The sequence below is a fragment of the Coenobita brevimanus genome, chromosome 116 (genome assembly GCF_032717465.1).
Source record: "Coenobita brevimanus isolate Jiangsu-jjx chromosome 116, ASM3271746v2, whole genome shotgun sequence".
In the NCBI taxonomy this organism is placed as follows: Eukaryota; Metazoa; Arthropoda; class Malacostraca; order Decapoda; family Coenobitidae; genus Coenobita; species Coenobita brevimanus.
Genome location: NC_137069.1, coordinates 9,068,112 through 9,092,909, shown reverse-complemented (window position 1 = coordinate 9,092,909; position 24,798 = coordinate 9,068,112).

Below are 24,798 nucleotides of genomic sequence, written 5' to 3'. Positions count from 1 at the left end.
GATGTCCACCAAAGCACTTCCATTCCCATCTACGTCAGCTGGCACACCCCACTGACCAACCACTCCATCCACTCGTACATTCCCAACTTTGCCATTCATGTCTCCAATCAACAGCACTCTCTCGCTCCTCTCAAACTTGTCCATACACGCTTCTACACTCGACCCAAAACTCATCTTTCACTCTTGCCACTCGATCCTCTGTCGGGGCATACACACATACAATCACCCACGCTTGTATACTACTTTCATCCTCACCCATACAATCCTTGCACCCACTGTTTTAATACTGTCTTATATTCTCCTTCCACTTCTTGCTTATCATCAAACATACTCCCTCTCTTGCCCTCTCATTTTCATTGACTCCCGCACATATACCTACACCATATTCCCATTCTCTCACCCTTTCACACTTCCATTTAGTTTCAGTCAATCCACATATATCCACTTTTGCATCCTCAAGCACCTGAACAATCTCTCTCTCTTTCACTTCATCATTCACTCCTCTCACATTCCACGTTCCCACCCTAAGAATGTCCTTTGTCCGTTCCTTAGTCGTCAACGTATGGTCCGTCCGGGTCCGAGGCGCTTTGTTTGCTTTTTTAGTTAGTTCTTTTTACGGGGTGGGGCACTAACCCACCACCAACCCTTTTAGTCGCCTCGTACGACAAGCAGGGATACTGGGGGAGTATTCTTGAAACCCCCCTACCCCCAGGGGGTAATAATAATAATAATAATAATAATGCATGAAAGAAAGAGTAAGTGAAATATAAGTGGAAACGGAAATGCTACTTTTCAAAGGATCTGTGATAAGACCAAAAGATGATAGATAGATAGATAAGCAGGTAGGCAGATAGATACATAGACATACACATTGATATTAGTGAGATAGAATAAATGAACGTAATAAACAAGCAGTGGCAAAATAATAGTTTTTCCCTCTCGGTGCATATGAGTTAATGAAAAATAATGGCATTGGCTTTTATGGTACTCTTTCTCTCTCTCTCTCTCTCTCTCTTTGGGCATATACCAATTACATGAGAGAGGTAGACTGAATCGGACACAAGAGATGGATATAAAGAAACCCACCGCATCTTGCATATAGAGAGAGAGCCGTAGATCAAATTTTGCCCGGATAGCGACAGTATAAATTTCCAAACCCAGTGTGAAATCGCTTTGAAGTTATGCATCGGAAACACCTCTAAGTGGATTCAACCCTTTGTGACTGCTAAGAGTGTGGTAAGGCTGACGTCTCTTTACCGATGGCCGTGTATGTGCGTGGTGTGAGAGAGAGAGAGAGATATAGAGAGAGAGAAAGAGAGATACCTTCTATTTTCAACATTTATGCGTATAATATCACACTGTTAATTCATTTTGTTCTGTGCTGTGGGATAAAAACCACACACACACACACACACTCTCTCTCTCTCTCTCTCTCTCTCTCTCTCTCTCTCAAAACCAGGAAATGTTCCACACCTGTCACTAAAAATCCAGTTGAAATCAGTCTTCCTCCTCCTCCTCATCATCATCATCATCATCATCATATCATCATCATCATCATCGATCATCATCATATCATCATCATCATCATCATATCATCATCATCATCATCAAATGTCATCATCATCATCATCATCATCATCAGTCATAAATCATCATCGTCATCATCACCACCATCACCACTACCGTCATCATCATCATCATCATCACCATCACCATCACCACTACCGTCATCATCATCATCATCATCCCGACCTCTTCTTCCGGGTTCCAGAAATCAAAGATAAACAATATATGGGGAGAAGCGAATTAGTGCATGTGTAAAACTCAACATTACATTCATCCACTCACCATTCAAGCCCCTGGAATCCTTGACTCCATTTGGACACAATTCATGTGTGTGTGTGTGTGTGTGTGTGTGTGTGTGTGTGTGTGTGTGTGTGTGATAGACAGACAGACAGATAGAAACCGAGGGAGAGAGTATACCAACTCGCACCTTCCTCTCTTGTTGCTCTCTTTCGTTCTCACGCACAAGAACAGTAAGTGTCCGTCATCACTGCAAAAGTGCTAGTCCACACGTAGTTCTTCCCCAGTTCTCCGGAATATCACGTCGCGTACACGGGGCTCTCAAGATTTCAAGTTTTTCCGTATTTTTTATCAAACCTTGGCTTCGGTGTGGGTCGTAGCAGCAGACGCTCCATTTACCGAACCCTCCTTCGAACGACATCGCTTTTTCCGGGCCATAGCGCTGAGTGCGTTCTCATGCATATTGTTTTTGGCACAGACTCAGGTAAATATAGAGATAAACAGGTGACCCACTTATAAACCCTCTCAAGTGCAAGGTATACCTAAGTTTACCTCATCCCACTATGATCCCCACTCACTCAGCTCCCAAATCCTTCCCAGTCCTGTCGGAGTGGACACGAAAGGGAAAAGTTACGAGAAACGAGCTTAGATAAACAAAAGTTAACTGAGATGAATACTTCTCTCTTGTAAAACTGGTTAGGATTATTTTATACGTAAGGTGATGAACAGTGCCTGCTCTTCAGTAATGTTCTGCTTATTCTTTGTATCAGTTTCTTGAGAGCCTGGGTATCAGCAAGCAGTGCCTTATACTTTCTCTCCGTGAATTCTTAGTGAGCATAGGGGAGAAAAGTGTGTGTGTGTGTGTGTGTGTGTGTGTGTGTGTGTGTGTGTGTGTGTGTGTGTGTGTGTGTGTGTGATTTATTTCTCAATCATAGTGTCTCGGTGTGGGGAGCATGTTATTTGGTGTTTTTTCGCAACAAACGCACTGCATAACAGATATGCAAAACACACACACACACACACACACGCACACACACACACACACACACACACACACACACACACACACACACACGTCATTATGGGAAGAATAGAGCTTCATGGTAAACTACATAATCTCTTACATCGCTGAGGTAATGAATTATGGCACTATTGTCTCTCTCTCTCTCTCTCTCTCTCTCTCTCTCTCTCTCTCTCTCTCAAACACACACACACACACACACACACACACACACACACACACACACACACACACACACACACACACACACACACACACACACACACACGCAGCATGGTGAATGTAAGCTACCAATTACACGGGGTGCTCAAAAAATTGCGGAAGTGTAGTGGTTCAACCTGGTTTCGTGATCGGTTGTTCAGATCTGTAATTTCTTTTTTCGTTACATCGTGATTCGTAGTTCGTCGTTCCGTTGTTCGTTGTTCGCCATCTGCTGTCCGTGATTCGTCGTTCGTGCTTCGTCCGTGATTTGTCGTTAGTGATTCGTTGTCCGTGATGACGTGGTTTCGCCGTCCGTGATTCGTTTTTCGTGGCTTGTGTTCCGGGTCCATTTTTTTTATTTTAGGCCTTATATGATTCATGATTCGCAACACATATGGCTTTTACTACATGATTCGTGGTTTATGCGCGAGAAGGACACTTTCACGTGTAGGCACCGATTTTGTAAAAAGTTGGAGCTGCTCAATCCTATAAGCATCTAATTCCATCTCTATCTTTGGAAAGGTGGCTGCGGATTGCAGTAAAAAGGAAGTTTCAGCCCAGGTCCACTGGGTTCATGTCTGTGAGTTTGGTGACTGCTGCTACTATCACTACTACTACTACTACTCATACTACTATACTACTACTACTACTACTACTTTATCACTGGCACTATACTACTACTTTTACTGACGCTAGAGCCGTGGACACTTCAACATTGGACCCAGAACAACACAAAACTGGGGTGGCATAGAGTTTTAGAGCCTCCTGGCAATTGATAGAGCCGTTTTAGAGTCACACTATAGTGTCTATCTGGTAATATTGAAATCTGTAGAGGGAAAATCTGACGAGTGATATTCATGTGGGTAGGAAGGTGAATTTCCCCTTTATTTTCCCTCAGCCCGATACGTGTAAAAAGAATGTACTCTGAGTCTTTTCCTGCATATTTGAACTCCAACTCTAATACAAATGGACCCATGGAAGTAACTGCAAATTTGGGGAATTTGCATAGACTCTAAAAAAAAAAAATGTTTAAAAAATAGGTAATTAGTAAAGTTGCGTGAAATCTGACTTTAAAAATGTGTTGATTGATATTCATATCAGTTCCTTAGTAATCTTTACAACGCAAAATCCATAAAAATTAAGTGAAAATTCGAATTGGTATGGATTTTGAGTCTTTTGATAAAAAGAATATGGTTGATGTAAACCAAAATCACCAATCATTAATTCGAACTTTTTGCCACAACTGTACATACACTCTCCTCGTTAGGTTCTCTCACTCTCCACCCCTGATTTAACGGTGCCACGTGAATTATTTTTTGTGATCACTCACATGAGACGTGACAACAAAAGAGGACGAGAAGCGAAGGGTACTTTCTGGTCGCCTGGGAGGAATGAGGGAATACTGAAGGGAGGACACAATACTGGCAGTGTACGCAAACTTTCGACCATGGCTGTACGTCAGAACGCAGGAGGATGCTGTAAAAATTTGTGCGAATGAGAGAGCGCACGGATTTTGAAATATCGCCCCCACATCTTTCTATCGCCAGACGCCTTAATCCCGTAAAGGGTGGCCACAAACAAATCGCCTCCATGTCGCCCTGTCCTCCGCCATTTCATTGCCGTTCTCCCAGTTCACACCCCAGTCTCTCATTTACCTCTCCACTCCATCCCTCCATCTCATCCTTGGTCTCCCACCTCCCTCTCCCCTCCACCTCACTCACACACTCTCCTCGTCAGTCTCTCGCTCTCCATCCTCTCCACATGTCCAAACCATTTCAGAGTGCATCTCCTAACGCTTCCTATCACACCTCCACATCAACACCGGGCAAGGCTCCTTCACTTCCCCATTTGTCAGTCTCTCTCTCCATGTGACTCCACATGCTCCTTTCATATAACTTATTTCCACTGCTCTCATTCTTTGACTTTGTCCCTCCAACAAGGTCCAAGCTTCACTATCATGACAAGTGTTAGAGTTGGTATCACAATATTTTCATGTAGTAGCTTTTTCACTCTTCCATGCTCACTTCCCCTTGTTTCTTATCACTGCTTTCAAGGCAAACCAGCAACCTTCCTTCCTTTGTTGCACCCTTTTAAGCACTTCATCCCTCTAAACTTCCATCCTTACTCATCACTATAGAACTACCCAAGTACCTTCAAACGCACTCCCATTTTCTATTTCCTCATCCAACCTCACTCGTACATTCACTGACTTCTATTTCTCGAAACCATAACTTTACTCTTCCCTACATTCCCCTTTAGATTCCGACTCTTACACACTCTCCCAAACTTCCATATTCACTAAGCCTTGCAGCTACCCTTCGTCTTCACTTAACAAGACAGTATCATCTCCGCAAACAACAGTACACGTAGTTTCCAAACGCTGCCCTCAAGCTCACTAGGGCCGTTCCTACATCCACTGCTCCTTCCTTGTATCTCTTTTATAACCCCAATCCATATTCAGATTGAACAACCTTGGAGAGCATGACACATCCTTGTTTTAATGCAACCTTTAAATAGAAAAATTCTACTCAGTTCACTATCCACACGCACTGCAGCTGCAGTAGCAACTTCATACACATCTCTTCACGGCATTCTATCTAACAACTTTCCATCTACTCCATGTACTCTTCGTACTTTCCACAATCCTTGTCTATCCACCCTGTCATATGCTTTCTCCAAATCCATGAAGGCCGCATACAACTTCTTTCCCTTCTCTAGAAACTTTTCCACTAAAGATCTAATAGAATGAATATCTGATCCACAATGAACCTTTTCCCCTTCCTATAGCCTCCTGTTCCTCTCTCCAACTAATTCCCCTGTTATATCCCTAACTCTGTCAGTGTTAAGCATCACTACCATATACTTTTCTTTTCTTATTACTACTTAGCAAAGACAAATGCCTCTATGATTACCAATCACACTTCTTTTTCCCCTTTTCCTTTGTACAGGGAATAATTATACCTGACTTCCCAATCCTCCGGGACTCAGACCTTCCATCTTCCCAGGCTTTCAATGCTGCACATCTTCCACATCCATTCTACTACTATCTCTCCCCCATGCTTCAGCATACGCTCACCACACACGCCATCAATTCCTGGGGCTTTCCCCATTTTAACTTTCTTCATTCCTTCCACAACTTCCATCCTACTGATTTCTTCCTCTCTTCTCACATCCCTTCCGTCTCCCAGCCATTCCCCAGCCACTTATACTTGCATTACTTTCATTCCTTGTGTTCAACAATTCTTTAAAGTGTTCTCTCCATCTGCTCACTTTTTTCTCCCTTTCCTCCACTAGTAATATACCATATTTATCCCCAGTCTAACTTCTTTGGCTCCCCCTTCGCTGAGGGGGTCACCTTGACGTGGTGGCGGGGCTTGAAGCGTGGTTGGCGGTGCCACCTACTTTGGAGGCATCGCCTTTACCTTTGTAGGGTTCGGCATCCATTGTCAATGTCACGTGGACCAAGCACCCCCTACATCACTGGTGGAGGAGGCCTGCTGGTGATGTTATTCCCTGCCCTTTGCCATCTAGGGCGGGACTCCTTGCCTCCCCACGTGTTTGCCGTGCGTGGCGTCCCGTAATGCTGGGAGACGGGAGTCCTGGAGTGTTGAGCGATGTTGCACGATGTGCCCTGCAGCTAGCAATACACCTCTTTGGTCCCTTTATTCTGGCTAGACGGGTGGCCTGGTTGGGCTCCGACCAGGTCAATCGGCTGGTCATGCGTTGGCTAGGGTCAAGTGGGCACTGGGGGGCCTGGTGGCTCCTATCGTCTCTGGAGTCACCCTTGCCCATGGCCCCCTGGTGGTTACCCAAGCGTATACTCTCCTGCTGTACCTCTGGGGTCGCCAGTGGTGTTATCCCTGGATATGACCTCCTCTTTGTTGGGCTCCATGTTGGGTGGAGGGGTGGGGGAATGAAGTTTCTGTTGTATATTAATGGATAATTTACCTAAAAATACTGTTGACGACACATCATCTGTCCCTGGTAATTCTGGTGGAAGCATCCTCTTCGATTGCCACGTTAGAGCCTTTCCAGGCCCCAAAGGACTATCCTCCTCTGACCCAGCGTTCAACTGGGAATAGGAGGAGGTCACGTCGGGTTGGTTTGGCCTCCGGGGTTCAATCCGGAAGAGAAGTGGAGCCTGAGACCTCTCAATAAGTATCTAGTACTGAAACCCTCTGCTGGTGGTTCCGTGGCTGGATATAGATATTTTTGAACTACACCGAGCCATTGTTTCTGCTTGTGGCCGTGAACCGGCGATCTCAACACAGGGGGATGGTAGGCTCTACTTATTGAGGTGTCCTCTCCAGCAGAAAGCTCCTGTCTCCAGAATTTGACCTCCATAGCTGGTGCGGCCAGTGCGTCCTGTGTACTCCCAAGTGACACCTTCAACCAAAGTAAGGGGGTTATTTACCTCCTCGAGACCCTCCTGCGGTACCCTGAGTCACAGTTGTTAGAAGAACTACGCTCTTATGGTGTTATAAAGGCTGACCGGGTACAGAAGAAGATCGATGGTGTTCTGACCCCGACTCCGACGCTGTTTCTGACCTTTGACTCGCTTGACGTTGCCTGCTTCCGTGAAACTTGCCTGGCTCTCTCTGCCCAGAAGTTTCTTGATGTTCCAAACCCAAAGCGGTAAGTTTTCACTGTCAGGGGTATGGGCATGTTAGTAAATTTTGGCCGACGTGCACTGGCTGGCCTTCCTGGTGTTTGTGTTTCCTGTGGCGATATGAGTCATACCAGTGATTGTCCAGGACCCCTTAAATGCTATCTACTGTGGGGGGTCCTCATGCTGTATTTTCCAAAAACTGTCCTCGTTACTGCTCTTGAAAAGGAAGTTTTGAGCATTCTGTGCACGTGAGAAGGTTTCTCTTTCCAGAAGCAAAGAGGAGGGCCCAGACTCTCTTCTTCGGCCTGGAGTTACTTATGCTTCTGTCCTTTCTGGGGCACCTGTATGTCGTTCTGTGTCCCAGAAGTTGCCATGACCATTTACAGTGACCACTTCTCCCAACTACTGATTTGACGGATGTTGTTAACCCTGGAATTACTGATAAGTGTGTGACCTGATGCTCATCCACCCACTGCTCCAACTGTCTTCTGCCTCCACCCCAGTGGCTGACGGTTCAGATTTCTGTGGTGGTGGCAGATGTACACACTGGACGAGACTCATCCCCCCTTGTCCAGTATGAACGAGGCTCCTTCTGTATCCGGCAAACGTCATCTTAATTCGTCAGAGTTCTCAGAGCGCCTGAAAGCCAGCCACCTAAGGTTTCTGTTGCTCGAACCTGTATCAACCTCTCACTGTTCCCTCTGCCTCAGAGGCTGAGAGAGGTCTAGCCAAATGGAAGCTGCTGCTGGTGGTTCACCTGTAGTCAGGTCCCCACCTGGGGATGGTGTTGGACAGACTGCTGATGCGTCCGTTCTGAGGCAAGTACAATGTCAACCTTGCAGGGTTCTAATCCTGTCAACTCTGTTTCCCCACTTCTGGAGCTTCAAATGGCAGTACTGGCTGTCCCACATTACCCAAGGCGGCCTCGCAAGCATCTATCCAAACCGAATGTTATTCCCACCTCAAAGGAAGAGTGTTGTAAAATCTTTCCGCCTCCACGTCCTCACATGTTTGCCTACGGATGTTCGACATAAAGCGCGGGTTCCTGGTGCTGGACAGTACCTCTTACCAAGGGCCTTCCCAAGCATCATTCCAAACCCGCTCGCATGCTCAGGAGGTGTAACAGTCACGCACTTAATCATTTTCCCTCCACTGTGGGTTCTATCATCCAGTAGAATTGTCGGGGTTTACGTAAGAAGTAACTATGAGGAACTGTGTCATCTTAGCGTTTCTCAATTTATTCGCTTATGCATGTGCATCCAGTAGACCATGGTTGGTGATACTGCTCCTAAAGCTGGTCCTTCTGGTTACAATGCGTTTTTATTCTGATCCTGTGCTGGGCCAAGGTCGTCATGGAGGTGCTGCTATCTTCCTTCGCCAGGATATTCCATGTAGTCATCTGGATATTTCCAGTCCCTTGCAGGCAGTTATTGCTGTCCGGATGTTTCTTACGTCGGCAGTATACAGTTTGCAAGTCTTTATCTACTCTCCTAGTGCAACTGTTGAGCAAGGGCGGATCTGGAACGCCTTTATTCATGACCTTCCTTCTCCCTTTCTGTTACTAGGCGATATGGCGAATGGTCACCATCCACTATGGGGAAACAGTGAGGCCAACCCTCAGGGTGTTATGCTGGCTCTCTTTAGTGGAAGATGAGGAGTTAGGGCATTTTAAACTCCAATATAATGACTTATTTCCATAGCCAGACAGGAACTTTTACTGCCATTGATTTGTCCTTATGTTCAGCTGATGCTCTTTTAGGGATTTTAACTGGGATGTGCGTTGCCAGACCTGTATGGCAGCGACCATTTTCCGTTACTCTTAATCTGCTAGTGCAGGTGGACCTCAGCCACGTCTTTCTCCGCTGGCTTCTTGGATAAGGCTGATCTGGCCATATTTGTGGGAATTCAAGTTCCATTTCCCTCTTCTGTCAATGAGTTTGGCTGTCTTACGGAGGCTGTGTCATGATTTCAATCACCGTGCTGCACTTAGCAGCCCTATTATCTATTCCAAAAATAAAGGGTCAGTTTCCTAAACGTCCAGTTCCTTGGGTGGAACCTCGGAGTGTAGTTCCGCAGTGAGAGCCAAACGAATCGCCTTCCTTCACGACTTCGCTCGTCACCGTGGGGACTCCTCAGTATTTGGTGGCAAGTATCAGAGGGCACGGAGCTCACATGAGGCGGGTGGCCTTAAAGGAGGCTAGGGTGTTTGTCCTGGAAGGGTTATGTTTCCTCCATCAATTCGAGGACTTCCATCACCCAGGTGTGGAACCGGGTAAAGAAAATTTCAGGTAAATTTACTGTTCCATCTCCTCCTGTTTTATCTGCACCAGGTGTGAACTGTGGCTGATCCATTTGCTGTTGCAGAATTGCTTGCTGACCATTTTGCCAGTGTGTCAAAGAAGGATGCAGATACACTTTTGGCTCTGCCGGGCCGTCGGCGCCTAGAATCTCGTGGTCTCCAGTTTTGCCTCTGTTGGGGGAGAGCCTTAGCAATGTTCCATTTTCAATTTTTGAACTCCAGTCAGCTCTGTCGCAGTGCCATGATTCCTCTCTGGTTTTGATGATATTCCTTATGCCTTTACGCCACCTGTCTGATGAGTCCCTGTTGTTTTTGCTTTCACTGTTTAATAAGATTCTGGTGTTCTGGGGAGTTTCCGACTTGTTGGGGTGTTGCTGTAGTTATCCCCATCCCCAAACCAGGTAAGGCATCACCTACAGGCGACGAATTATCCCCCTTTTTCTTTTGACGTCTTGTATATGTAAAGTTTTGGAAAAGATGGTCAATGTTAGGCTTGTGTGGTTTTTAGAGAGAGGTGACTTCTTATCCCCTCGCCCAGTATGGTTTTCAGGAAAAATGCGATCTACCTCTGATGGCCATTAATGTCCTTGGAATCTTCTCGTCTGTGAGGCTTTTTCCACTTAACCAACACCAGGTCACGGTCTTCTTTGATCTGGAAAAGGTGCATGATGTCACACTGGCATGGCGTCATGCGGTATTTTACTCTCTCTTCATGAGTTTGGTCTTCGTGGGCGCTTACCTGTTTTTTATTCAACATTTTTTATCTAACCGGAATTTTAAGGGTGCGAGTGGGAGGTAGTGCTTTCCAATGCCCGAGCACTAGAAGATGGAGTACCACAGGGGAGTATCCTTGCAGTGTTACTTCTGTTTGCTGTAGCCATTAACAGCGTCATCAGTGTACGCTTCCTGATGGTGTGTACAGGATCACTATATGTTGATGACCTCTCGATTTCCCTTCACTGCGTCTACAGAATGTCTCCTGATAGAGAGGAAGTTTGCAACTGGCTCTCAATAGAATTTCTGGACTGGGCAGAAGCACGCGGTTTAAGCCTACTTTTTCTGCAGCAAAGACAGTGGCTATACATTTTTTGTCGTCTTCGAGGAGTCCACCCAGACCCTGACTTGTATCTCTATGGTAGAAGAATATCCTGTGTGGAAGAGACGCAGTTTCTGGGTCTTCTGTTTTGATAGAAGATTAACCTGGGGTTCCCTTATATTCGTTCTGTTAAGGTGGCTTGTCCAGTTCAAAGCTTTGAGTCTTTGAGGGGCTTTAGCTCATACACTCTTGGGGTGCTGACCGTCAGACCCTCACTCCTCACTTGCATAGGTCTCTTATTCTTCCTAAGAAGTTGAATATGGGTGTGAGGTCTACTCCTCTTCAACAGATGCCCGCATCCGGTTTGTTAAATTCTGTGCATCTATGCTGGTGTTCGTTCTGGCTCACACGGCATTCAAATCATCCTCAATTCCTAAGTTTGTTGGTAGATGCTGGTGTACTCCCCTTGGACTTGCTAAGCGCCAGTTGCTAATGATGAGGTGTTGGTATCGTCTCTCACCGCATTCCAGACCTGCAATTTCTTGTGCCATTGTCTCACATGGATTCCCGATCTTACTGTTTTGAGACCCGTCCCAGGAATTTCCCAAAGCCATTTGGTTACAGGGTCCTGGTCTGTTTATGCTAGCCCTCTCTCTCCCGAGACTGGCAATTTGTCCACATCGGATCCCAAGGGTGGGTTCTTGGCTACCTCGCGTGACATTCTGTAGGTCCGTTGTTGGAAAAAAAGGAGCTCGCTTCCCTCTCCAGGTGTCCCTCTCTCTCTTTTTAGAACATGCCTCCATTCATGAGGGCCCTGTCCCCGTCTATACTGACGGGTCTAAGACCTGATACTGGGAGTAGGATTTGGTGTTGTCTTCCCTTCCTTTAGTAGGGGCGGTAGCCTTCCTGGCGTTACTTTCAGGTGTATACAGCAGAACTGACTGCGATTTTGTATGCTCTTAAAATCCCCATTTTTACTCTCCGCCAATCCGTTTTTATGTAGATTTATAGTGACTCACGTAGTGCTTTGTCTGCACTGGAGTCTTTTTAATGCATCCCATCCATTGGTTTTATCAATTTTTAGAGATGGCTTTTTTCTTCTTGGCCGCCGTGGCCTGCCGTGTAGACTTCTGTGTGGGTTCCTGCACATGTGTGGTGTGGTGGGCAATGAGAGGGCAGAATACTTTAGCTAAAGCTGCGTTCTTCTCAACAGCCCCAGCTGACTACTTCACTACCTGTTTCTGATGATGTAACACCTTACTTGCGGTATGCAATTCGTACATTGTGTTGGCAGAGACACTGGGATGTGGTGTGTCTCAAAATAAACTAAAAGAAATCTTTAAGAGAGTGGATTTGTGCCAATGGGTTCTTCCCTCTATGTCTCGGCGACTGGAGGTGGCTCTTGCTTTAGCTTCGCATTGGGCATTCTCGGCTTACACATGGGTTCTCTCATGTGTGGTGAAACTCAACCGTACTGTGATGACTGCCTCGTTCCCCTTACTGTCCGTCACTTGCTGGTCGAGTGTATCCCGGAGTCTGGGGGCTCATGCGTCAGAGGTTCCTTCATAGGCATGGGGGAGCAAAGATGGTGCCTACTGTTTATCCTCGATGCTTGGTGAGGCCTCTAACGATTTTACTGATGTTTTTAGTTTTCTTTCAGGAGGCGGGCCTCCTTCCACTTTTGTAAGTAATGGTATTTTTATAAATTATTCTTTTATTATTTTTAGTGTTTTATTCCTACTAACAGATATTAACTTTATGCTTTGAGTAGACACTTTTTATTTTGCACGTGCCTCTCTACTTTTGTCATCCGGCGGCATATGACCCTGGCAGTTGCGCCGCCAGATTGTAATTATTTTCAATCAATCAAATTCAATCAATCTTTGTCTCCCTGTCTAACTTTCTCTTTTACCTCTTTCCAGAACATGTTCTTACATTCCCTCCACTTTACACTCAAGTTCCTTCCAAATTCCTCATCCACTCTCTCTTCTTACTCTCTCTTACTAATCTTTTCACCTCTCTCCTCACTCTCTACATATATCATTCTCTCTTTCGTCTCTCTCAATTTCTTCCACGCCTCTCTGTTTCTCATCCAGTCACTATATGCTTTCTTCTTTTGTGCCACAGCCACTGCACTCAACTTCTTCATTCCACCATGCTGTTCCCTGCATCCCTCTTTTGTCTTCTCTTCACCCCCACACACACACCACTCTAATATGCTGCACAGATTTCTTCTGTGAATATCTTGCACACACCTTCCACGTCCCCCCATCTGCTCCAGTCTATATTTTTTACCCAATCGCTCCTCCACTTCCTTCTTATATTCTGCCTTTTTCCATCCTCTTGTAACCTTTCCACTCTCCTTGTATGTACTACTTCCTGCTGTCCTTCGCTTCTTCTATTTCTCCATGTTTATTTGGACTTCCAATTCTGACCACCCACTTCAAGTGGTAGTCCGAAAGTCCCACTCCCCTCTAACCTCTATATGCTCTGCATCCATTACTGCCTACCACCTTCTCATCCTTTTCATCCACACACACATACTCAATCATTTGCCTTCCATTCATTCAGTTTACCACCCACCTTTCTCACCACTCTGCCATGTGTATACCTGTGGATCATTTTGTGGTTGAAGAGGGTATTAGCTATCACCAACGCCTTCTCCGGCACAAATGTCCACAAAGCTTGCTGCCATTCTCATCCATCTCTGCAGGCACACCCTTTTACTCACCAACTACCTCCATCCATCTTCACATTCCCTACTTTTCCATTCATATCACCAATCAAAAACACTCTCTCATTTCCTTTCAAACTGTTTTTCCATGCACGCATCCACATCTGTCCAGAACTCTTCTCTCACTGGTGCTTGCATGATCTTGCGTTGGTGCATACATCGCACACAATCGCCCACATTTGTGAGTCCAACTTTCACTTTTACCCACACAATCCTAGAGCCAACTGATCCATACTCTTTTATATTCTCCTTCCATCTGTTACTCACAACAATACACACTCCATCTTTTGCCCTCTCATTCTCACCTACTCTCTGCGCATATACCGCATCCATACTCTCTCATTCTCTCTCTCACACTCTCTTACCTCGCCATTTAGTTTCAGTTAATCCACATACATCCACTTTTGCATCCTCAAGCACCTGGAGAACTTCTCTCTCTCACTCTTTAACCTCATCATTTGCACCCCTTACGATTACAAGTTGCCATCCGTATCGTGGTCCTTGTGTTCGGTCCTTAGGTCGTCACCTTTTGGTCAGTCCCTGGTCCAATGCTTATTGTTCAAAGGTATTTCTTAGTTGAGTTGTTTTCCGAGGAGGGGCACTAATCCCTCCGCCAATCCCACTCTGTGTCACGTGGGGAACACGTATTGGTTGGTTATAAGGTTACTACCTGAAGCGTTGTAAATGCTTTCCTGAAGTTTACAGGAAATCATTTGGCTTGCCACTCAGTGTAGAGATATCCTACAAACAGGAGTATCACTACACTAAGTGGGTGGATGATGGACGCCACCACCTACCACACATTACGGGAAATCCATTGTGGTATTAATGTGAGTCGCGTATGTGTGAACTCTTCGACTGGGAAAAAAATATGCGTGGAGTTAGCTGGGAGAATTATAGAGCTGTTACATGAGTTTCAGAGCTTGAGGAATTAACTTAGGCAATATTAACACTCCCAGGCCCTTTATGCTGACTGCCTCACTATAATCGCCTCGAGTCAGCACCAGTACAATCCCAGAGTTGTCCTGACCATCAAAGGGTTAAGGCTTGATATATATGGAACCTGCAAAAATAGGGGGAAAATTGTGATTTGCATTGACTTAGAAAAGTAACTCTGGTTAAAAATTTCCACATCGTTAGAGGGAAATCCAATGTAGAAATAATATGTGACCCTCAGCTGGCGCATTATTTCTAAGTGGTGGTGTTCATTCCCAGCCTTATATTTCTCTCTAACTCACTTTGGCAGGAAGAGAGTTGTGAAGTGCTAGTGGTGGTGAGAGAGAGAGAGAGAGAGAGAGAGTGAGAAATGGGAGTGTAGTGCTGGAAGTGAGTGTAAGTTGAGTGTGTGTGGCCAATTGGAGTGTATTAGATGTGAGTTAGGACTGCGTGCAAGTGAGTGATCATCAGTGTGTGTGTGTGTGTGTGTGTGTGTGTGTGTGTGTGTGTGTGTGTGTAGAGGGCCAATTTACAGCACTAGCATGGTGAACGTTACGCATATAGAGCCGTAAAGAATTTTGAGAGAGTGGGATCCAGTTCTACTATAAATGTGATTTTGTTTACCTTTACCACTTCCAAACGCTTTTATTCAATTTACGAGACAAGCCGTAGTAAATAAAAGTTAACTCAAAGCTCTCAACTTCTTCATTAGAGTGTTCAAAGGGCATAGAGAGCCAGAAGTGGAAGCGTTGATTTTTGAAAGCAAGCGTTGAACTTTGAGCGTGGAAAATAATTTAGAGTTGAGATCAATTATACGCCTGATATTTTGCTTCTTCCTGCTTTTTCATTTATCTTTCCTGTGTTGGTTATTTCCTGTATGTGTGAGTGTGTGTGTGTGTGTGTGAGTGTGTGTATGTATGTATGTGTATGTGTGGAGTGTTGACGGCTTTGTGTATGTGTGAACTTATATTTATCATTCTATACACTATCCGTCTCCTGTCTGTGTCTGCGTGTGTGTGTGTGTGTGTGTGTGTGTGTGTGTGTGTGTGTGTGTGTGTGGACGTATGTGCTGTAATTGAGCGTGTGTGTAATTGACGTGTGTGTGTGTGTGTGTGTGTGTGTGTGTGTGGACGTATGTGTAATTGACGTGTGTGTATGTGTGTGTGTGTGTGTGTGTGGACGTATGTGTATGATTGACGTGTGTGTAATTGACGTGTGTGTGTGTGTGTGTGTGTGTGTGTGTGTGTGTGTGTGTGTGTGTGTAGTCAGGTATCAGGAATGCAATAACAACAGCATGATAAATATTCCATTGTACTGCGACTCTCCCCACTTCAAAAGACTCTGACTAAAATAACACAGCAGTCAGCACTTAATTCAGCGTTCCCTACTAAAGCTGAACACACTGCCCTGACCACGCTGGCTGACTGCTGAGGCAAGTGCTGAGAGAGAGAGAGAGAGAGAGAGAGAGAGAGAGAGAGAGGACTTTGAACTTTGCACATTAACTCCACTCTGAGGTCGAGATGGGACATTTTAGATATCTTCAATAAACGTATCATAAAGAAAAATAAAAACGAAAAAAACTACTATATCTTTTGTTTCCGCGAGTACTGAGATACTTTTCCATTTTACCTGTCACCTTTGGACCCTCTTAAAAATATAAAATCTCACCTGTAACTTAAAGGAGCACTGCATTGTCCAGGGTGATCACTGGGTCTCAGTTAATCAGGTGTGTAACTAGTATCAGGTAGGCTAATTATTGGGAGTGAGAAGACAGGTGTTCCCATCGCTGATATAACATAAAACGGGCTTGCGAGATTCCGGTTTAGTTTCTCTCTCTCTCTCTTTCTCTCTCTCTCTCTCTCTCTCTCTCTCTCTCTCTCTCTCTATTAATCAATGGCTCACTAACACATTTCCCTAAGCGATTTATTTTGGCTTATTATGTCTGACTCTCCAATTCTGTGTCCACCTAATCCTTCCACCGATCGCCATACTTTGCATAAAAAAACCACAAAAGAAACATAAACAAGCCATATCCAAAAGTAAATCGTTTATCAAGAGATGTTAAGGATTGTGTGTGTGTGTGTGTGTGTGTGTGTGTGTGTGTGTGTGTGTGTGAGAGAGAGAGAGAGAGAGAGAGAGAGAGAGAGACGTATAGCTGGCATGGCTGGGGTCATACCTGTTCCCGTGAGTGATATGTTACAAATCCATGGGTATTACAGGATAGGTACATTTAACATCTTAAGAAATTCGTCCTTAAGACATTGAGCATCTTAAGTCTTGCAGGTGAAATTAACGTGGCTGTTCTCGATAAACTGTACTTCTTCTGCTCCTCTTCCGTCTTTGTGTATCTGTTCCGTTTGATCTTCCGCATCCATCTTCTTCCTCTTCCTCCTAAATTGCTCGTTTCCTTCTTCCTGTTTCTCCTCCTCCTCTGTCCTCTCCCTTTTCATCCGTGTACTTCCTCTTCCTCCTAATTCCTTAACTCCCTCTGCTCTTTCTCTCCATCTGTCTTTTTCCTCCTCCTCCTAAATGCCCTCTTCCTTCCTCTTGTCGTTTCTCTTTCTTCCTCTTCTTTTTAATTGGCTGTCTTCCTCTCCCTCTTTCTCCTCCTCTTATCTTCCATCTCTTTCTCCTTCTCTTCTTCCTCCTCGTCTTGTTCCTCTCTTGTGGCTGCATATTTTCCTCTTCCTTCCCCTTCTTCCTTTTTGGCCTAATTGTCCGGCTCTTTTTCCTCGTCCTCCTCCTCCTCGTCCTCCTCCTCCTCTTCCATCTTAGCATTTTTCCAAATTCCCTTCCCCCCTAACTGACCATCTCTACATTCCTTCCTGCTCCTCCATATTCCTTCTCCTCCACATCCATCTTCCTCTTTCAGTCTGCCTCAGTATTTCTCCCTGAACCATTACACCAACTCAGTTTTATCTTCCTCATGTATCTTCCTCCTTTTATTCCTCCTCCTCCTCCTCCTAATTGACCATCTGTACGTTCCTTCCTCCTCCTCCTCCTCCTCCTCTTCCAGCTTAGGCAACCCCTCTTCTTCCTCTTACTAATTGCCCTTCTCCACGTATCTTGCTCCTCCTCCATCTTCCTCTTCCTCCACATCCATCTTCCTCTTTTTCCTCCACCTTGTCTCCCTCACTATTTCTCTTTCACACACACCACAAAGCCAGCCAGGAGGCAGGGCGTGTGTGCTGGGCAGTCCCCAGGCCCTGTCTTCCCCCTTATTATATTTTAATCAGCCCATACCCCACTGACCAGGCTAATGTATGGCCCGGCCTTCACTACAGGTGCAGGGAATCTGTAAACAAACACACACAAACATTTCTCTTTGAACCATTATACCAGCTCAGTGTTCTATCCGTTCTCTGCGTGAATATTCCTCCTCCTCTTCCTCCTCCACCTCCTCCTCCTCAGCATCTCATATCTTTTAATTGCTCCATCTTCACATATCTTCCTCCGCCTCCACGTCCATGTTCCTCTTCCTTCTCCTCCACATCCATCTTCCTCGTTCTCTTCTTTCTACATCTGCCTAAATATTTCTCCCTGAACAATTACACCAGCTCAGGTTTTCCTCTTGTCTGGAAATTGTCTCCGGCGATGCAGAAAAGGAAGATAAGTAACACAGCTCGCAACTTTCATGCCGAATCTTCCTTTTTCACGGTACTTCTCAAAACAATGAGCAAGAGAGAGAGAGAGAGAGAGAGAGAGAGAGAGCTTGGTGCGGCCCTATATGTCTGTCACTCTCAGAAGTTTTTCGGAAACGAGGCGCTTCATTCCCGTAGACTTTAGTGATTTTTTAGTAAGGCCTCGTATTAGTGCCCTGAAGTTCCCGCATATTATCTAGCACTATATTGGTTGATTTTGGCGATTATTTCCTCTATTTTCTTCTGTTACTATGGCCAGCTAACTCAGTCCATCGCTCCAAGTAACACTTATAAAAATCTTTTGCATTTCTAAGTATTCCCATGTAACTTTTCGTTCTCAGGATTTTAAGATCAGAGAGGACACATTAATTATATACTATTGTCTAAAATATAAAGGAATTTTTAGTTTATTCTTTATGATATTGCCCTCCTTCAGTCTTATCCTTATTCTTTGCAGGATCACTGATTAAATACCTGTATCTCTTATATAAAGGAATTTTTTTTTTCTGTTTCATGATATTGTTTACAAGCCTTCAGTCTCTTATTCTTTGCAGGTGTGTGTTGTGAGGTGATGCTGTCTGACCTGCCTGCCCTGAATGTAAGTGTTATTATTACTATTATTATTATTATTTTATTTTTTTTTTTTTAATTTATTTTTTTTTTTTACTGGGAGGGGGGCAGTGAAATGGCGGGGGACAGGGTTGACATGGAGGCTATTTGTTGGTGGCCACCCCTTAACGGGATTAAGGCTTCTGACAATAGATAGATTATTATTCTTTTAGCTTGTCCACATCTGGCCATAGTCTTCACAACCTATTCCCAAGTCCAGTCGTCCTGCTACATACCATACACCTCCACATGTCACCATTTTCTTGGGGGAAACTGTGACTTGGAAAAAAATGAGGATCTGCCGTAATGAGCCACGTGCAGTTGATAGGCACTGATTTTATACTCTTTTTATTCTAGTTTGGCCTAAAAATGTCTTATATATGAGGTGTAGCGATAAATTAACACTTAAATACAATACTATAATTTCTTTAACTTGGTCCAAAATTGGGGAAAAAAATAATCTCTGCCGTAATGAGCCACGTGTAGTTGATAGGCGTTGATTCTATACTCCCTTTACTCTAACTTGGCCTAAAATTATCATCTTATATTTCTAAGGTGAAGTACTAGATTAACACCTGTATATATAGTATTATATTTTCTTGACAATTACTTGGACTAAAATTGCCACCTCTCCATCTTGAATGCTGAGTTGTAACAATAGATTAAACAGCAGAATATTTTGCTAGTCACGAAGAAGTGCTACAGAAATAAGTAAATAAGTATGTAAGTAAATGGCTCCGTGATATAAGGAACGCCTTTTTTTTTTAATTCGAACGCCTTTGCAAAATTTTCATGAATCAGTAAGAGGAGAATGAAAGTAATTTTTGGCATATACTTTCATGCTTGTCTTTTCGGCTGTTAACAAAGCTCCCTAACACCTTTTCCCAAGCGATTTATTTTTGGATACGGCTGGTTGATATCGTTTTGTATCTCTAAGTAATCTGTGCAGAGTAGGGTGATAGTGGAATGATTTAAGTAACATAAATACGGCTAGATGTAGTAAGTCAAATAAATCGCTTAGGAAGAGGTGTTAGGGAGCTTCCTTAACCGACGAGAATACAAGCCGTGGGACTGCTTAGGAGGAAATAGGAAGGGAAATGTAAGACGCTATATTGAGAGAGAGAGAAAAAAAAAAAAAAAAAAAAAGGAAATTCCTAGACAGGCAAAAAAGAAAAAAAAAAAAAAAAAAAGAAAATTATCAAATAAAAAAAAAAAACACGTGTTTCACCATAACTTGTCCCCAAATTTCGTTCTTTTGCGGTTTACTTCACAGTAGCATAAGAAAAGGCCACGGCTCTACGTCCCTTCCATAGCACTTCTTCGTGACTAGCACCATATACAGATGTTTGATAACTTGCTAGAAGTGGGCAGTGAAGATGGAGAGATGGCAGTTTTAGGCCAAGTTAGAGTAACAGGAGTGTAGATATGGACAGGTCACGTCCTTCGTACAACTGAGTGGCAGCCCAGAGATGGAGTGAGAGGAAGAGGCAGACAGAGGACAAGATGGAGAGATGGAGTGAGAGGAAGAGACAGAAAGAGAAAAAGATAGAGTGATGGAGTGAGTAGAAAAGGCAGACAGAGAACAGGGTGGAGAGATGGAGTGAGCGGAAGAGGCAGAGAGAAAAAAAAATGGGGAAGTCGAGTGAGAGGAAGAGGCAGAAAGAGAGAGAGAGAACAAGACTGAGATGGAGTGAGAGGAAGAGGTCGAGAGAGGAAAATATGGAGAGATGGAGTGACTGGAAGAGGCAGACAGAGAAAAAGATGGAGAGATGGAGTGAGAGGAAGAGACAGACAGAGAAGATGGAGAGATAGAGTGAAAGGAAGAGGCAGAGAGAAAACAAAATAGAGAGATGGAATGAGAGGAAGAGGCAGATGGAGGACAAGATGGAGAGATGGAGTGAGAAGAAGAAACAGTCAGAGAAAATGGAGAGATGGAGTAAGAGGAAGAGACAGAGAGAAAAAAAGATGGAGAGATGGAGTGAGAGGAAGAGACAGAAAAAGGAAAAGTTGGGGAGATGGAGTGAGAGGAAGAGGCAGACAGAGGACAAGATGGGGAGATGAAAATAGGTCTTGCTGGGATTGGACAGAACAGGCAAGGGGGTAATAGGTCAGAGAGGAGACGGATGATGATGATGATGATGATGATGATGATGATATAATGAGGTGGTTTGGGCGTGTGGAGAGGATGGAGAGTGAAAGACTAACGAGGAGTGTGTATGTGAGTGAGTTGGAGGGGGGAGAGGGAGGGGGAAAACCGAGGACGGGATGGAGGGATGGAGTTGAGAGGTATATGAGAGAGGGGGATGTAGATTAGGGGAAGGGCAGCGAAATGGCAGGGGACAGGGCGACATGGAGGTGATTTGTTTGTGGCCACGCCTTGCGCGATTGAGGCGTCTGGCTATAGATAGATAGACAGATAGATAAGGATAATGATGATGTTGATGGTGATGATGAAAGTGATAATGATAATAATAATAATAGTAATAGCGATGTTGATGATGATGAAAACAATGATAGGAATAATAATGGTGATGATGATGATGATATGCCAAGCGTACATCATCATCATCATCATCACATCGTAAGGAAGACACGTTGGGGAGCCTCCAAAAACCACGAGAAGACTAATATCCTCTTTTGCAGGAACAAGGAACATTATGGTGGAATTTAAGAAGTGGGGCTGAGAGAGAGAGAGACAGAGAGAGAGAGAGAGAGGGAAAATCAGAGGAAAAAATATAATGACTAAGAAAGGTTTGATAAATGAAGGGAGAGAGAGAGAGAGAGAGTTATAAGGGAAAAAATTATAACGACAAAGAAATGCCTGATAAATGAAAGTAAATTGGGCACTTAGCGATCTCCCTTATTTGTGAAGCGAGAATGAGGAATTAAATGAGAGAGAGAGAGAGAGAGAGAGAGAGAGGAAAATATAAGGGAAGAAATTGTAACGACAAAGGCCTGATAAATGAAAGTAAATTGGGCACTTAGCGATCTCTCTTTTTTGTGAAGCGAGAATGAGGAATTAAATGAGAGAGAGAGAGAGAGAGAGAGAGAGAGAGAGAGAGAGAGAGAGGGGGGCAGGATTATATATATGTGGGAGAGCGAACTTCTCTTGCTATTTTTAAAGACTTCTGAGCGAGGTAATGTGTCTGACCTTATGCTCTCTCTCTCTCTCTCTCTCTCTCTCTCTCAATTTCAGCTGGCAAAAATATGTAATCGCCCGAAGTGGAAAAAACTTCAATCTCTCTTACTCCCTCACTGCATATCTCTTAATCTCTTTCCCCTCACTCTCTCTCTCTCTCTCTCTCTCTCTCTCTCTCTCTCTCTCTCTCTCTCTCGCCAGGTCCCTCCCAAAAGCTCCTCTTCCCTAAGCTGAATAAAATCATCTGCATTTACCTTCATTAAACTCAGAGAAACGTGAACCCAGTGAACTGCAGGCTGAATTTGCTCTCCTCCTGCATTCCACCATTTTCCTCTCGGGGGATAGGGAATTGCGGGACGTTGTATAACCGGGCAGCTCCACCGCCCGGTTGTATCAGTGCCGCCACGTGAAGGCGCCCCTCTTCAGCACCCATCATCGTTCTGAAGGGGTTACTTAAAGGTATGATCACAGGTGCAGTTCTTATTTTTACTGATTAGGCTATATATGATGTGAAGCTATAAAAATTAGGCTATCTATCCATCCATCTATCTATCTTTTGCCAGGCGCCTTAATCCCGTCAGGGGTGGCCACAAACAAATCGCACCCATGTCGCCCTCCCCCCTAGCCATTTCGCCACACTCCCCCCAATGCACGCCACACTCTCATACACCTCTCCATTCCCTTCCCCCATCTCATCCTCGGTCTCCCTCCATGCCACCCTGTCCCCTGCCATGTCACTGCCCTCCCCCAACTCACACCCCTCTTTCTCATATACTTCGTACCTCACCACTCCATGCCACCATCTCAACTAAATATTGTAATTTGAGGGTAAGAAACAGTAGAGTAGCCCTGGGATCAACTGAAATGTGAACGCAGTGAACTACAGGCTGACTATATGGGTAAAAACAGATAATAATGCTCGTTTATGCTCACTTGTTCAGCGAATGAGGATCTTGTCTTCTCATAAATGGTGCCCAGGTGTGGTGAAGAAGCGTCTGCGTTAAGGAAATTATCGGGGCTCTACTGTTCAGTTGCAATTATACAGTGTAGGTTCACTTTTAGGGTTCAAGAGAAAGTGTACCCCTCTCACAAGTCTCTGTGTAGAGGGAGAACATTGTGTAGTGTGACGGTGTGAAGTGTGGCAGTGTGTGGTGGGACAGTGTGTGGTGGGACAGTGTGTGGTGGGACAGTGTGTGGTGGGACAGTGTGTGGTGTGGCAGTGTGTGGTGTGGCAGTATGAAATGTAACAGTGTGTGGTGTTGCAGTGTGTAGTGTAGCAGTGTGAGGTGTGGCAGTGTGTGGTGTGGCAGTGTGTGGTGTGGCAGTGTGTGATGTGGCAGTGTGTGGTGTGGCAGTGTGTGGTGTGGCAGTGTGTGGGTGTGGTAGTGTGAGGTGTGGTAGTGTGAGGTGTGGCAGTGTGTAGTGTGGCAGTGTGAGGTGCGGCAATGTGTGGTGTGGCAATGTGTGGTGTGGCAGTGTGTGGTGTGGCAGTGTGTGGTGTGGCAGTGTGTGGTGTGGCAGTGTGTGGTGCGGCAGTGTGAGGTGTGGCAAAGTGTGGTGTAGCAGTGTGAGGTGTGGCAGTGTGTGGTGTGGCAGTGTGTGGTGTGGCATTGTGAGGTGTGGCAGTGTGTGTAGTGTGGTAGAGTGAAGTACGGCTGTGTGTGGTGTGGCTGTGTGTGGTGTGGCTGTGTGTGGTGTGGCTGTGTGTGGTGTGGCAGTGTGTGGTGTGGCTGTGTGTGTGTGTGGCAGTGTGTGTGTGGCAGTGTTTGGTATGGCTGTGTGTGGTGTGGCTGTGTGTGTGTGGCAGTGTGTGGTGTGGCTTTTGTGTGTGGCAGTGTGTGGTGTGGCTGTGTGTGGTGTGGCAGTGTGTAGTGTTGGCAGTGTTTGGTGTGGCAGTGTGTAGTGTTGGCAGTGTTTGGTGTGGCAGTGTGTAATGTGGCGGTGTGTGGTGTGGCAGTGTAAGGTGTGGCAGTGTAAGGTGTGGCAGTGTAAGGTGTGGCAGTGTAAGGTGTGGCAGTGTAAGGTGTGGCAGTGTATGGTGTGGCAGTGTATGGTGTGGCAGTGTGTAATGTGGCGGTGTGTGGTGTTACAGTGTTAGGTGTGGCAGTGTTTGGTGTGGCAGTGTAAGGTGTGGCAGTGTAAGGTGTGGCAGTGTAAGGTGTGGCAGTGTAAGGTGTGGCAGTGTATGGTGTGGCAGTGTGTAGTGTGGCAGTGTGAGGTGTGGCAGTGTGTGGTGTGGCAGTGTGAGAAGTGGTAGTGTGAGGTGTTGTAGTGTGCAGTGTGTGGTGTGGCAATGTGTGGTGTAGCAGTGTGTAGTGTGGCAGTGTGATGTGTGGCACTGTGAGGTGTTGTAGGGTGCAGTGTGGCAGTGTGTGGTGTAGCAGTGTGAAGTGTGGCACTGTGAGGTATAGCAGTGTGTGGTGTTGCAGTGTGTAGTGTGGCAGTGTGAAACGTTGTAGTGTGCAGTGTGGCGGTGTGTGATGTGGCAGTGAGTGGTGTGGAGGTGTGTAGTGTGGCGTTGTGAGGTATGGCAGTGTGTGTGTGGCAGTGTGTGGTGTGGTAGTGTGTGTGGTGTGGCAGTGTGTGGTGTGGAAGGGTGTGGTGTAACAGTGTGTGGTTTGGCAGTGTGTGGTGTGGCGTTATGTGGTGTGGCCGCGTGTGGTTTGGCAGTGTGTGGTGTGGCGTTGTGTTATGTGGTGTGGCAGTGTGTGGTGTGGCAGTGTGTGGTGCGGCAGTGTGAGGTGTGGCATTGTGTGGTGTAGCAGTGTGT